At 36.4% G+C, this 15,019-nt stretch overlaps 1 pseudogene across 1 annotated transcript; it reads right to left on the bottom strand.

The window, feature by feature from the left end:
- Positions 1 to 3,443: 3,443 nt before the first annotated feature.
- LOC311618542 (large ribosomal subunit protein uL23-like) lies at positions 3,444 to 3,908 on the bottom strand (annotated as a pseudogene). The gene has a single exon. The product of its transcript is annotated as a large ribosomal subunit protein uL23-like (transcript).
- Positions 3,909 to 15,019: the final 11,111 nt, after the last annotated feature.

Below are 15,019 nucleotides of genomic sequence, written 5' to 3'. Positions count from 1 at the left end.
GGCCACCCCAAGGACTCCACCCATGCATGAATTCATGAACTGGGCCTCTAGTATACATAATAAAAGAAAAAAACTAAACAGAGAATTATGAATAAAGATTCATATAAGGTTCTAAAGGACATGGAGGAGTATAATGAAAATATAACTTGTATATTTCTTATGATCTGTTTTCTAAATTTAAATATTGATATTTAAGCTGGTAAAGTTATCACATATTTTATTTTTTTAAATATATTTTTATTGATTTTAGAGAGAAAGATGGAGAGAAAGATAAAAACATCAATGATGAAAGAGAATCATTGATTGTCTGTCCCCTGCACACTTCCTACTGGGGATCAAGCCCACAATCCTGGGCCTGTGCCATTGACTGGAATTGAACTTGTGACCCTCTGGTCCATAGGCTTTATCCACTGAGCCAAACCAGCTAGGGCAAGTATCACATATTTTAAATATATAATTAAGTTATAATTCCAGTAACATTCAAAAAACATTTTGTTTTTATAAACAACAAAGTCACCCACTAAGTCATATTTGAAAATAAAATAATTTCTGAAATAAATCAGTTTGGGGGTCAGTATATAATTTATTTTGAAAGTTTGAATCTTATAGCAGTTGGCCATTATTACATATTGATTAATAAGTCAATTTACCAAGAAGACATACCAGTTCTAAGTGGTAATAACCTAACAAAAGAGTTTCAAAAAAACATACAATAAAAATTGATAGAATTCAAAGAAAAAAATGAGTTTCAAATTATAGAGAACATAATAGTCTTTTCAACAGCTGATATAAGAAATAGCAAATTTAGTACAGAGAAGATTTGAACAACCCAATCAACCAACAGCCTAAATATATTGACAGACCAATGCATGTCCACCTTATGATAGCAGAATAGACATTCTTTGCATATGCAAATGGAAAACTTAGTAAGGTACATAACATCTAGGCTTTAAAACTGTCTTTAATAGATTTATAAACTAAAATCATACAAAGTATGGTCTCTGAGCACAACAGACTTGAACTAGAAATCAATACCAAAAATATATCTGGAAAATCTCCAAAGATTTGAAAATAGCACATTGCCACATAACACATGTGTCAAAGAGGAACTCACAGTAATGTTGGAAAATATTGGAATGATATAAATATGAAAATGCATTATTATTCATAACAAAATCATTGAGGATACAGCTAAAGCAATGTTTAGAGAAAATTTATAGTTTTACATGTTTCTATTAGAAAAGAAGGAACATTTCAAATTCATGATCAAAGCTGCCACCATAAGCAATAGGGAAAGTGTGAGAAGAGGGGATATAATTAAGAAGACAGCATATAATATAAAAGAAAAGAAATAATAAAGGTAAGATTAAAAATCATTAAATGAAACAAAAACAATAGAGGGAATCAATGACACTAAAGCTAAACACTGAAATAAACAATTCAAGAGATAAAGTATCAGCTCCAGAGAAGACACAAATTACCAACATCAGAAATGAAAGAAGAGACATCCCTGTAAAGTCTATAAACACTAAAAAGATAGTATGGTAATATTATGAACAAATTTTTGCTGACAAATTTAACGCTTAAATGAAATACACAAATTTCTTGAATTTCTAACAACGCTCATTAGGGGGGAAAAATAGATAACTAGAAAAGTCCTCTAGTTGTTTGTTTGTTTTTTTCTTTTATTTTTATATTATTCAAGATATTTCCCAACATTATTTGAGTTCCTCTTTTACACGTGTTATGTGACAATGTGTTGTTTTACTTTCAAATATTTGGAGATTTTCCATATATCCTTTTGCTACTGGTTTCTAGTTCCAGTTCAAATCAGTGATGATTCTTTCTAATCATTTATGTTTCTCTCTCTTCCTCTCCCTCTCTCTGAAATCAATAAAAAATAAAAAATAATTAAGATATTCAATAAGAATAAAGTAATCACAAGATTATAAAGACAGTGTGAAATAAAGATGAATACAAAATATCTCATTAATATTTTTATTTGGTTTAGATGCTGAACCTATAATATGTAGATTAAATAAAGTATTAAAATAATTTTTCTTGTTTCTGTTGAATTTTTAAAATGTGATTATAAGAAAATTTAAAATTACTTTTTATGATTTTAACTATCTATCCTCAATATTATAAAGGATATCATGAAAAATCTATAAACATATGCCATATTTAATGGTAAAAAACTAATTTCTTTCTCTTGAGATCAGAAATGAGGTAAGGGCCCTAACTGGTTTGGCTCAGTGGATAGAAAGTTGGCCTGTGGACTGAAAGGCCCCAGGTTCTATTCTGGTCAAGGGCATGTACCTTAATTGTGGGCACATGTCCAGTGGGAAGTGTTCAGGAAGCAGCTGATCAATGTTTCTCTCTCATCAATGTTTCTAAGTCTCTATCCCTTTCTCTTCCTTTCTATAAAAAAAATCAATAAAATATATTTTTTAAAAGAAATGAGATAAGAGTGTTCCTTCTCATAACTGCTTTTAAACTTATAACAAAGCAAAAAAATAAAATAAATTACATGTAGCTGAAAAAAATAAATAAAAGTGTGTTTATTCATAGGTGGTATAATTATCCCTATGAAAATTACAAAGGTGAATATGCAATAAAACTGTCTACTAATAATTGGGTTAAGAAAGTTTGCAGAACACAAGAACAATATATAAAAATCAACTGCATTTTATATATTAGCAATAATCAATTAGAAGTTACAATTTTAAAAGTACTTATAATAGCACCAAGGTACAGAATAGATAGAGACAAATCTAACAAAAATATGTACTAGGTTTGGGTGATAAAACCTACACAATATTGATGAGTCAGATACAAAAAGATTAAACACATGGAGAGCCATACTATGGTACATAATAGATTAGAAGACTCAATATTTTACTGTCAATTTTCCCCTAATTTACTTTTAGTTTCAATGAAATCTCAAAATTCCAACAGGCTTTTATTTTGTAGAAATTAATAAGCTTATTTTAAAATGTACATGCAATTCCCATAGAAATGGAATAATTAAAACAATTTTGAAAAAGAACCTAAGTACAGGATTCACACTATTTAACTTACCTTAAAGCTATAATTATTAAAACAATGTTATAGCTAAGAAGATAGACACAGAGGTCAATAGGTCAGAATAGAAGTTTCAAAAACACATCTCACCCAAAGTGTGGTCAAAAATTTTGTGGGGAACAGATTCCCAAAGGTATTTTATTCTTTAGTTATGATCTTATTACTTGACAAAGAAGAGGCCATTAATACTGAATATAGTAATTTAATTAGTATTGTAAAGCTTATCATAGACTAGACCTTTTAGCAGTTATAGTTTAAAAATACTTATAGAAAGCTTTAGCAGTTTTTTAAATTTATCTTTTTTTTTTTTTTTTACAGTGTAAAATCTTTATATTTAGAATTAGGCAGCTGGATTCAGTTTAGCTGATCCCAATTTTGTTGGCAACATTCAAAGCATCATAGTCAGGAGCCAGTTGAACATATGCCTTCTTCTCTCCATCAGGCCTGATCAGGGTGATCTTGGCCACATCAATGTCATAGACCTTCTTCACAGCATGCTTGACCTGGTGCTTGTTGGCCTCGACATTGCAATAAACACAAATGAATTGTCTTCTATCTTCTTCATGGCTGACTCGGTGGTCAGGAGGAATTTGATGATGGCATAGTGGTCAAGCTTGCTTCTCCTGGGTGTGCTCTTCCGAGGATATTTAGGCTGCCTTGGCAGCTTTAGTGTCTTTGGCCCTTGGAAGGTTGGTGATGTGCAGATCTTCTTTATTTTGTGGCTGTGGACGCCTTTCAGCGCTGCTCTCTTTGCCTCCAAAGCCTTTGCTTTAGCTTTGGCTTTGGAAGGGGGCAGGGCCTTCCTTCTTAGCTTCCAGCACCATCTTCGTAAAAAGGTAAAATTTATCTTTATTGTTGAAAGATGACTCACATTTTATCCCCCATTGACCTTCTCTACCCACATGGGTCCCTTCCCCCCAGGCCTTAACCACACTATTATCCGTGTCCATGGGTTATACATATATGCATATAAGTTCCAAAGATGTTCAAGATAATTCTGAAAGAAATGTTTGTATTTTCTAAACATTGGGTATTCATATAAAAAATGATGAATGTTGGCCCAGATCTAACATTATCTTAAAAAACTAAGTTAAGCCCAGCCTGTGTGACTCAGTAGTTGAACATAGATCTATGGACCACGTGGTCACAGTTTCATTCCTGATCAGGGCACATGTCCAGGTTGTGGCTAGATCCCCAGTGTGGGGCATTCAGGAGGCGGCCAATCAATAACTGTCTCTCATCAGTGATGTTCCTCTCTCTCTCTCCCTCTCTTTTCCTCCCTGAAATTAATAAAAAAAATATATATTTTTTTAAAATTAAGTCAAAATGATTAGTAGACTTTTAGGTCTTAGAAGACCTATGTTTTTAGAAAGAAACATTAAAAAGCTCTTTGGAAATGGAGATAGGCAATTATATCTTAGGTAAAACACATAAAATAAAACTATAAAATGAAAAATTAGATAAGTTGGACTTCATCAAAAATTTAAAAATATGCTTTTAAAAAGACACTGTTAAAAAATAATGACATGCACAGATTAGGGAAAATGTTTTTAAAACACATATTTGAGAAAGAACTGGTCTGCAGAGTATACAAGTAGTTTCTTCACAACTCAGCAATAAGAAAACAAACAATCCAGTAAAAATGGGCTGAGATTTTTAGTCACTTCACCAGAAAAGGCAAATGGGTAAATGGATCTTCATTCATTGCTGTACATGAAAAAAATTCTGAAAATCATTAGTCATTCAGGAGATGGGAGATGCAAATTACAATCACAACAAGTTATTGCTAAGCACCTGTTAGAATAAACTCAATTAAAGAAAAATAAATGGTAATAACAAGTGTCTACAAATGTATATGCAAGCCAACTGGCATTCTCATATATTGCCCAAGGGGATGCAGGATTGATGTAGCCACTTAGGAAAACAGTTTGGCAATTTCTTCTGAAGTTGAATATTTACTTATATTATCCAGCAATCTCACTCTTAGGTATTTACCCAAGTGAGATAGAAACATATGTTCACAGAAAAGGCATACACATTTTTTTTTCCAGTGGCTTTATTACCAAAATTGGAAATAAACCAACTTTCCATCAAGTGAAGAATGGATAAACTACAGTACATCTGTAAACTGAAACACTAATAAAAAAAATCATACCTAGAAAAGAAGCTACTGATAGTAATTCCACATTGATAAAACTCATAATGCTATGTGAAAAAAAAATCAGGATCAAACAGCTATATACTATATGATTCTATTTATATGATATTCTGGAAAAATAAAATATAAATTTTATTTTTCTGAAATAAAATATGTGAGAGTTTGCCAGGAGCTGTGGCTGAGAGTAGGGGATTGGTTCCAAATAAACATGGACGATTTTTGGTATGAAGAAAATATTTTGTATCTTCATCATAGTGGTTATGTAACTACATATTTATCAATATTTATAAAATTGTACAAAGAAAAAGGTGATTTTTACTGTTTGTAAATTGTAATTTAATAAAATTAACCTTAAAAGAAGAGGATGGCCCAGCACTCAGTGGTTGAGTGTTAACTTATGAACCAGGAGGTCAAGGTCAATTCCTTGTCAGGGTACATGCCTGGGTTTTGGGATTGATCTCCAGTAGGAGGCGTGCAGGAAGCAGTGGATCATAAATGATTCTTTCTCATCACTGATGTTTCTATCTCTCCCTCTCCCTTCCTCTCTGAAATCAATAAAAATATATTTTTAAAAAAACCACATATATATCCTATATAATAAAAGGCTAATATGCAAATAGACTGAACGGTGGGACAACCAACCAACCAAATAACCAGATCGCTATGCTGAACACTGACCACCAGGGTGTGTACATGTAACATGGTGGGTGTCAGCAGCAGGCAGCAGATCATGGAACACGGCAGGTGGTGGGATGATGCAGCAGGTAAGAGGGGGCACCAGACCAAAATGAAGCACCAGTCGCTGTCATCCGGGTGAGCCCCTGGTGGTTACTGAAAATTCTTTGCTCCCATGTGCAATGGTCCTGCCCAGCACTCACACCTGCTGCCAGTGTCTGGGCTGTCGTTTGCACCCACTGCTGGTGCCTGGTGCCAACCCTGATTGCTCGACCTTGTCAGTGGGTGCGAGTGCCAGATTCAGGCCCTGATTGTTCCTCAGAGCTTCTCCACCTCCCCCTGCTCCTGAGAGGCTATCAGGGCAGCAACCGCTGCTCATACCTGCTGCTGGTGCCAGCCACAATTGCTCTATGCCATCAGCAGATGCAAGCGGGGTTGGCACCATCAGTGGATTGGAGCAGAGTTGGTGGGAGCGGGGCTACCAGCGGACAGGGCCCTGGGGGCCAGGCAAGGAAAGGCCAGGCAGGTGTGCAGCTGATGGGTTGATACCTGCCCCTGTGAAAACTGCACCTCACAGCCCACAGTTTCAAGGTGCACAAATTTGTGCACTGGGCCCATAGTGTGTGTGTGTGTGTGTGTGTGTGTGTGTGTGTGTGTAAGTAACATTTTTTGCCACATTCCAAGAAGGCTTTGTATTATATAATACACTTCTCTTCAAATTGATAAAAATTAAATTATACACTTAAATCTTCCAAAATAGTAATCTTGGTTGACATTGTAAAGAAATTTCTCATTTTTATCTTAGTAATATCTAACATAGCATCTAACACAGCACTGAACACAGAGTGCTTAGAAAACCATAAAGCATCCACAGGTCAAGTTTGTGATAGTTTGATTGTGTCTATATATGGTATGTTAATTTCATTACTGACTGATCTTGAAGACTTCCTGTTATTTTCAAGTTCAAAACAAAACAAAACAAAAAACACATTAGTAGCTGGTAGAATTCTTTTTTCCCCCCTCATGATGTTATTTCAAACATGCAGAGAAAAGTAGGTTAAATTGTGTTTAATGGGTCTAAATGTAGACCACTTTTTTACCAGCTTCCACCTCTAAGATTTTAAGTGGAATCTTGGGATTAAGACTATTTGGTAAATTATTGAGAAAATAAAATATTTGTAAAGCAGGTAAGGAAAAGACATTTTTTTTGAAGGAGTATTCAGTTTAGATGATTAAACTAAGGTAGCAAGTGAACTAAAACAGTAGTAAAATTATATAAGACATAAGAAATTCTTCTGTCATGGAAGAATAATACACAAAAACCATTAAAGCTCAGGTGTGAAGTCAAAGACTTAGGAAACTGATATTACCAAGAGTTCAGAACTGCTTTGTTACTAGAGACATAACTGAAGGTCATACCCTTGAGATTAAATGTGTGGAAGATAGTTCTTTCCAGGGAAAAGGTAATGCCAACTAACATGAGGCCAATCAATATGTAACAGTAATTTCATAAATAGGATTTCTGTGTAAATATATGACAGGATAGAGTTTCAGAAAAATTGTATTTTAGTACAGAAAAAACAGAACCATCAGGTAAGGAAGGAAAAATCAGCAAATATCTGAAAGTTTACATTAGGGAGATTCAGGTTTTTTTGGGGGGTCTAATGCTTATACAATTAGGGAACACTTTAAAAAAGATTATGATTGAAAAATTTGATTAAAAAAGTGAATATGTATTTAGAATGTAAGAAGAAATCTCATCAAATGACAAATTCATGTAATGTTATATAAATATTACAAAATCTGGGGAAAAACAATAATAATTAATATGCTGACATATTCCTATTATGACTTCTGCAATTTTGTCTGTCATATAATTTGATTGCCTTTTCTATGACAAAGATTATCTTATTATATCTTTCCCTAGATAGGTAATGAGTTGTTGTTTTTTTAACATCATTAATCAAGACATTTTTGCTATCTATAATTTAGAAAAATCTTTCTGTTTCATAAATTAGAGTTGGTAATGTCATGTAAATTATTAGGATTGCTGTCAAATTTGTGACTCTTCTCCCATGTTTATTTGAACTGTTACAAATAAAGTTGATGTTTATAGTGCTGCTACAGATTTAAGCCTTTCAAAAAAGAATTGGGATAAATCCTGTTTTGCACAATTTCCATCAAAAAGAAGAAAAAAAACCATATGATACTTTTATAATTATATATGCTGCTTATGAATACACTAGAGGCCAGGTGGACAAAATTGTGCACTTGGAGGGGTTGTCCCTCAACCCATCCTACATCCCCTCCAATCTAGGACTCCTCAGGAGTTGTTTGACTGCCAGTTTACAGGGATCGGGCCTAAACTGACAGTCAGACATCCCTCTCACAATCCAAGACTGCTGGCTCCCAACTGCTCGCCTGCCTGCCTTCTTGATTGTCCCTAACCGCTTCTGCCTGCCAGCCTGATCATCCCCTAACCACTCCCATGCCAGCCTGATTGATGTCTAACTGCTCCCCTGACAGCTTGTTTGTCCCCAACTTCCCTCCTCTGCCAGCCTGGTCACCCCTAACTGCCTTCCCCTGCAGGGTTGATCACCTCCCAACTGCCCTCCCTTGCTTGCCTGATCACCCATAACTGCCCTCCCTTGCAGGCCTGGTCCCTCCCAACAGCCCTCCCCTGGTAGCCATTTTGTGTCCACATGAGGGCAGCCACCTGTGTGCTGGAATGATGGTCAATCTGCATATTACTCTTTCATTAGATAGGATAGAGACCTGGTGCATGGGTGGGGACCAGCTGGTTTTCCCTGAAGGGTGTCCTGGATCAAGCTAAAGGTTTTCTTGGGCCATGGGGCAGCCTGAGCAAGGGGCCTGTGGTGGTTTTCAGGCCAGCCACACACCCCTGGCAACACAAGCAGAGGCCCTGGTATCTGGAATTTATTTACCTTCTACAGTTGAAACTTTGTAGCCTAGAGTGTAGCCAAGCTTCCTGCTCCTCTGAGGCAGCAGCCATTTCTGTTGGGGCTCATGTATCTTCTGTAATTGAAACTTCGTAGCCTTAAGCAGAGGCCTGGGCTGGCCAGGGTGTGCGGAAAGCTTTGATTTTTCCATTGCCTGGGAATCCCAAGCCTCCTTCCTGCTCTCTGTGGCTTGGGTTTATTTGCATACTTGCTCTGATTGGCTGGTGAGTATGGCTGCTGGGTGTAGCTGAGTGATGGTTAATTTGCATATTACTCTTTTATTAGGTAGGATTCTTGACAGGAGAGAACTTTTTTTACTAGATGTTGTAAAACAGAATCTTCTGCTTATAATTTTATTCAGGAAATTATTAGAAAAAAATCCCCACACATAGTTTATAGTTTATATATTTCATACTTCTTTCTCTTTCACTATCCACATACCTCCATGGTAGACACTCTCCTATTATGATACCAATATTCATATCATAATGCAAACTATGACTACAGATGACTTAACTGTATACCCAGAAGTAGACCCATTCACAGTAAGCCCAATGTACACTTAATTCAACTGTGACAAGACACAGCCACTCCAATGTAACCCAACAGACACTAGGGAAGGTGTGAAGTAAGTCAATCTTTATAAATTACAGATATGTTAGGTTTTCAAATTTTACAAAAACTTATAATCATGTGAACAAATTGCTAGAATGTCACCAGGGCCAAGCAAGCAATGGCTCCTGAAGTTTAAAGGTTAAATATTCATTTATTTAGAAAAACACTATTTAGAAAATGACACTATTCAGCTTTCCCATTTTATGAATGTACGTAAAATTTGCATTAAAAAATCCCAGTTTTAAAATTGTAAAATTGAATATATGTCAGGGAAGTGCATGTATTAGTCTCCTAAAACTGCCAAAACAAACTACCACAGATTGGGTGGCTTGAACAGCAGAAATTAATTTTCTCACAGTTCTGGAGTCTGGAAGGCCAAGATCAAGGTGCTGGCAAGGCTGATGTCTCCTTATATTTTTCTCCTTGGCTTGCGGGTGCTGTCCTGCCTGCTGTGTATCATAGGGCCTTTCCCTGTGAGCATGCATCCCTGGTGTCTCTTCTCATAAGGAAGGATACCAATCTTATTGAATTAAGGCCACACTCAAATTACATCCTTAAAAGCCTTCTCTCCAAAGATAGAGCTTGGACATATAAATAAGACTGGTAATGAATTTCAGTTCATAATTATGCAGAAAACAAATATGTAAATGATCATAAAGCAAACACACCTAGAAACATCATCCAAGTTAAATATAGAATATCGCTATTATTGAAACACTTTTCTCACACCCATAGTCCACAAATCCTTTCCTGATCACACTATCCTTCCTCACACCAGAGATAACCATTCTTTCTGACTTATATTTATTTTCATTATAGTTTTACCACCTATGTATGCAACTTTAAATTATGTATGTACAGTTTAGTCTACTTTTGAAATTTGCATAATGGATTTGGATTCATATGTATTGTTTTGGGCCATGCATTTTTGAACAACATATTACTTGTGAGATTCATCATAATGCATTTAGTTTGCTCATTTTCCTTAAAGGAAAAAATATTAAGTATTTAGGCTTGAAGGTCATGTGGTCTCTGCCATAATTCTCTTAGTTAGTTCTGCCATTGTATTATGAAAACAGTATAGACAATATGTAAATGAATGGTTGTGGGTTTATTTATTTATTTAATTATTTTTTTAAATTTAATAAATCTTTATTGTTCAGATGATTACAATTGTTTCTCCTTCCCCCCCTCATAGCTCCCCTTCACCCAGTTCCCATCCCACTCTCTACCCTTACCATTGTTCTCATCCATAGGTGTACCATTTTAGTCCAGTCTCTTCCTGCACCCTCCACCCCTTTCCCCCTGATAATTATCAATCCACTCACAAGCCTCCAGACTCCTGCCCGCTGTGGCTCCTCTGAGTCTCTGAGTCTCCAAGTCTCTATGTGCTTTTTTCTACAGTCCAGACTCCACCTGTATGAGCCTGAGTCCATGGGGTTTCAGCTGGAGCCGGGTTCAGTGCAGTCAGGGGCTTCCTTTCCCCTCCTGCCAGCCAGGCAATAGGCCGCCCTTCCTCTCTGTGTACTCGTCTCTGTACCTCAGTGCTTTGCGGCTCCTCTGATCTGTGAGCTTTTCTCTTTCCTTTAGTTGTAGAATTTCCACTCAGCCAGCTTTCCTGTGGTTTTGGATGATGTCTCTTCTGTCTTTTAGTTGTTGTTTTTAAATTGTTGTGCAAGGCAGCAGTTTAGATGCTCACCTAGGCCATCATCTTGGTTTCTCTCTGAATGGTTGTGTTTTAGTAAATATTTACAAAAATAGTCAGCAAACCTGAAGACCATAGTTTGCTAACCTCTGCTCTATAACATCATCTATAGATGATGGCTACCTATACCTTCTTTCTGTTTTCCATGATGTATCTCAAAAAGTTAATAGTAATTGACAATAAAATTGACTTTTGAATTGGTTGATTCTATGGGCATAGATTTTTTCAGATTTGAATTATTTTTTTTTAGCAAATTAGATATTATTACATTGTCTTCTGACTCCTATTGTTACTATTGAGAAGTCAGTGATAAATCTAATTTTTCTCTTTAGAAGATGATCTTTTATTTTTAGGGGTAAGCTTGAGATTTTTCTCTTTGTCTTTGGTGTTTTTGGTGTTATTGCAATGTCTATATATGGGAAATTTTTAAGGAACAATTATTTGCTGGAGATTCATTGACAGTTTATGTTTGGAAATTTCCCATTCATTGTTTTCACAATTTGCCTCTGCCCTTTTCTGTCCTTTCCATCAAGAACTCCAATTATATTGTCTTATTTTATCTTTCATAACTCTTCTCTTCTGTGAGTCTATCTTTTTATTTATCTTCTCTGCTTTCTGTGCACAATTTCCTCTAACTGATTTTTCAGGTCACTTATTTTCTCTTCATTATGGTCTGTTTGCTTTTAAATCCATCTACTAAATTATTGCATTTCAAAATTGTAAATAATCTTTATTTCCAGAATTTCTATTTGAAACTTTTTCTAATATGCTAGATTATTTTTTACATCTTCTTGATAGAAACTGCAAGCTTTTTTCATAATGTATTTTTGTAATCTGTTTTATAAACTACTAGAGGTCCGGTGCAAGAAATTTGTGCACTGGGGGCAGCAGAAGTCCCTCAGTCCAGCCTTCCCCCTATCACAGTCTGGGAGCCCTCAGGGGATGGCCTAAGCCACAGTTTGGCCTTCCTATGCAGGAGGTGACCAGGCTGATCAGGAGAAGGTCCCACCCCCATCACCCTGCTGCTGCTGCCAATGCCGGCCACCACAGCAGCCAAGGTGTTTTCATCAACACGGACTCCAGTCCCTTCATCATGTAAAAAGGACAACTTTCTTTAGGCATTTTCAAGATGTCTTTTTCATAGGATGTCACTTTTTTTTTTTTAATCCTCACCTGAGGATATTTTTCCATTGATTTTTAGAGAGTATGAAAGAGAGAGGGAAAGAGAGAGAGAACCATCAATGTGAGAGGGACACTTCAATTGGTTGTCTTCTGCATGAGCCCTGATCTGGGCCCTGACCAGGGAGGGAGGAGCCTGCAACCTAGGTACATGTCCTTGATCAGAATCGAACCCGCAGGCCAAGGCTCTATCCACTGAGCCAAACTGGCTAGGGTAGGATATAACATTTCTTAGCCCCTTCAGCAGTGAGCCTCATTTTTCCTTCAGGGGTGAGGTGGAAAAATCCTAGATCACCTTCTTGGATTCTTATTACCCAAGTTACCAAGAACACTGCTAGTGGCATACAGGGAGCTTAGCCAATGAATGATCAAAAAAGGTGTTTCCTCTCAGCTCACATGCAGAGGTGGGACTGCTGGCCCACCAGGGTGGCTTGGGCAGGGCCCCCTATGTGTGTCCACTCCAGGCCTGCTCCATCTGTGGCTTGCCTCACTGAGCACAAATTCCACTGCCACCTATCTGAGCATGCAGCCTCCTCCTTAGCCGGTTGTGACTGTTACAGTGTCCTGGCTAATTTGTATATTACCTCTTTATATATATGACTGATTCTACTATAAGAAGTGTTTATAGATCTGTTTTTATATTTGTTTTTGATCATTCTTACTCATTTTCTTTTTCTTATGTGCTTACTTATATTGAAAAAATATTTAGGCCTAAAGTAAAAGATAAAAATCCATTTCTATATAGAGTGCCTAAAGGGATTATTCTCAATTGCTTTAAACTAAATTCATGATCTAAAGGGTTTTTGTTTTTGTTTTTTTGGTCACTTGGATGATGTGAATTTGGTTCAAATCTAAAAAATGTTTTTTGTTTATAAGTTCTCAGGGACAGTATCTCTCTATCCCTTACTTAGGATGAAGACTTTCCTAGAAACCCTTTGAAATTTGAGGGTAGAAGTGGGTTTACTTTTAGCTTATCCTGAATATGAGAGTGGTTCTTTGGGGCTCCAGCTTACCATATGATGGTCACCTATTAAGCTCCCTAACTAGGGAATTCTCGGCTTTGATGTCCTTCCCCATGGAATATAAGGCCATCTAGCAGAAAGTTCAAATGTACTTGCATAGACAAATGCTTCTGCAACACAAATGGCTTTTGTCCTCTCTAACTTCTCCAGATACTTTTTTCCCCTTTGATTTTATTCTTACAATTCCATTTTACATTCATGTCTTTAATATTTTCAAGAATTAAAAAAAAAATCCATCATTTAGTAGTTCTCAGTAGGAAAATTAGTGCAAATAACTTAGACCACATTAGTAAAAAGGAAAGTTTGAAAAACCTTTGGTATATATTTTGGTATTTCCTCCTTTGCTTTGTATTTAGGAGTTTTAGTAGAAATGAGCCTTAATTTTTCCTCCTTATGCTTAATTAGTAACCTATTATGAATGGAGACTGCAAACGTTTAAATTGGGAACTCATCTGTTAGCGATTAGGTTTTACTTTCAAAACTTAGCACCTAAAGCTAAAACACAGGGAGACTTTAAATTGTTTGTGTTGCTATTTTTGACCTGCAGCACTGAACTGGAGCTAATGATAATAGTAGTAAATGTTCTGAGACCTGAATGTAGCCTGCGTTGGTAAACTCCTGTAGTTCCATTTGCCATCATATGACTTCCCCTCTTGCACTGTGTCCAATATAAATCCATAGGTGGGGCAGTTTTCTGTACCCCCCTATCAAAGAAATACCTTCAACTGTCTGATCCCAGATTTAGGAGGTAAACTGGTCCTTCCATGCTTCTCTAAACTATAAGAGCAACAGATGGCAGTATTATATACTTGGCACCAAAAACAAAACAGTAGAGCTCAGTCTTTTTCACCAGGCTAATGCTGTCAGTTGGACATCCCCCGAGGGCTCCCAGACTATGAGAGGGCACAGGCGAGGCTCAGGCACCCTCCTGGCACAAATTTCATGCACCAGGCCTCTAGTAAGGTAAATGAGAGTTATTTAGTAAGGCTTGTTTTGCAGTCTCAGGTGATGAGTTATCTCTGGAGACACAGGGGAGAGGAGGACACTGACAAATGGAAAGTTCCTTTACAAATGTAAATTTTCTTTACAAAAGGAAATTTATGTCCTGCTTGGAGGCAGAAAGGAAAGGACAGAGAGTACTTCTTGTGTTTTCTGTTTCTTAATTGCCTTCAGCACAAAGTAATCCTTCTGCAAATAATGCTTTACCAAAATAATCCCTTGGCAAATGCCATATTTTGGGGTGGCTATCCTGATGCCCTTTGTAAACAGCAATATTCTTAAAATTAATACAATGGATTGCCACAGCCACTTAAAAATAAAATAAAAAATCAGAAATTATCGAATACCTATGTGTAATAAGTCAAATTGTTTTGTGAAACCAATGTGTTTGTATACTGGGTTACATGTAAAATGTGAAATATATTTCTAAGAGAGGGCCTGTTAGGATGCTTGATCAACGTTGTTTTCATGAAATAACTCATATACATAGGCAACTTCAGCTACAGCAAGCACAACCTTTATATTGTTTTTCTTTACAACAATTCAGCTTTTTGGAGCTAAGGCTTCTCAGGCATCTATCTCTGAGAATCCTGGCAGCATATTTGCATAACTAAAGGTATCC

Source organism: Pipistrellus hanaki, assembly GCF_964339955.1.
Source record: "Pipistrellus hanaki genome assembly, chromosome: 3".
Lineage (NCBI taxonomy): Eukaryota > Metazoa > Chordata > Mammalia > Chiroptera > Vespertilionidae > Pipistrellus > Pipistrellus hanaki.
The sequence above is the reverse complement of the archived record's forward strand: the minus strand, read 5'-3'. Positions and strand labels throughout refer to the sequence as shown.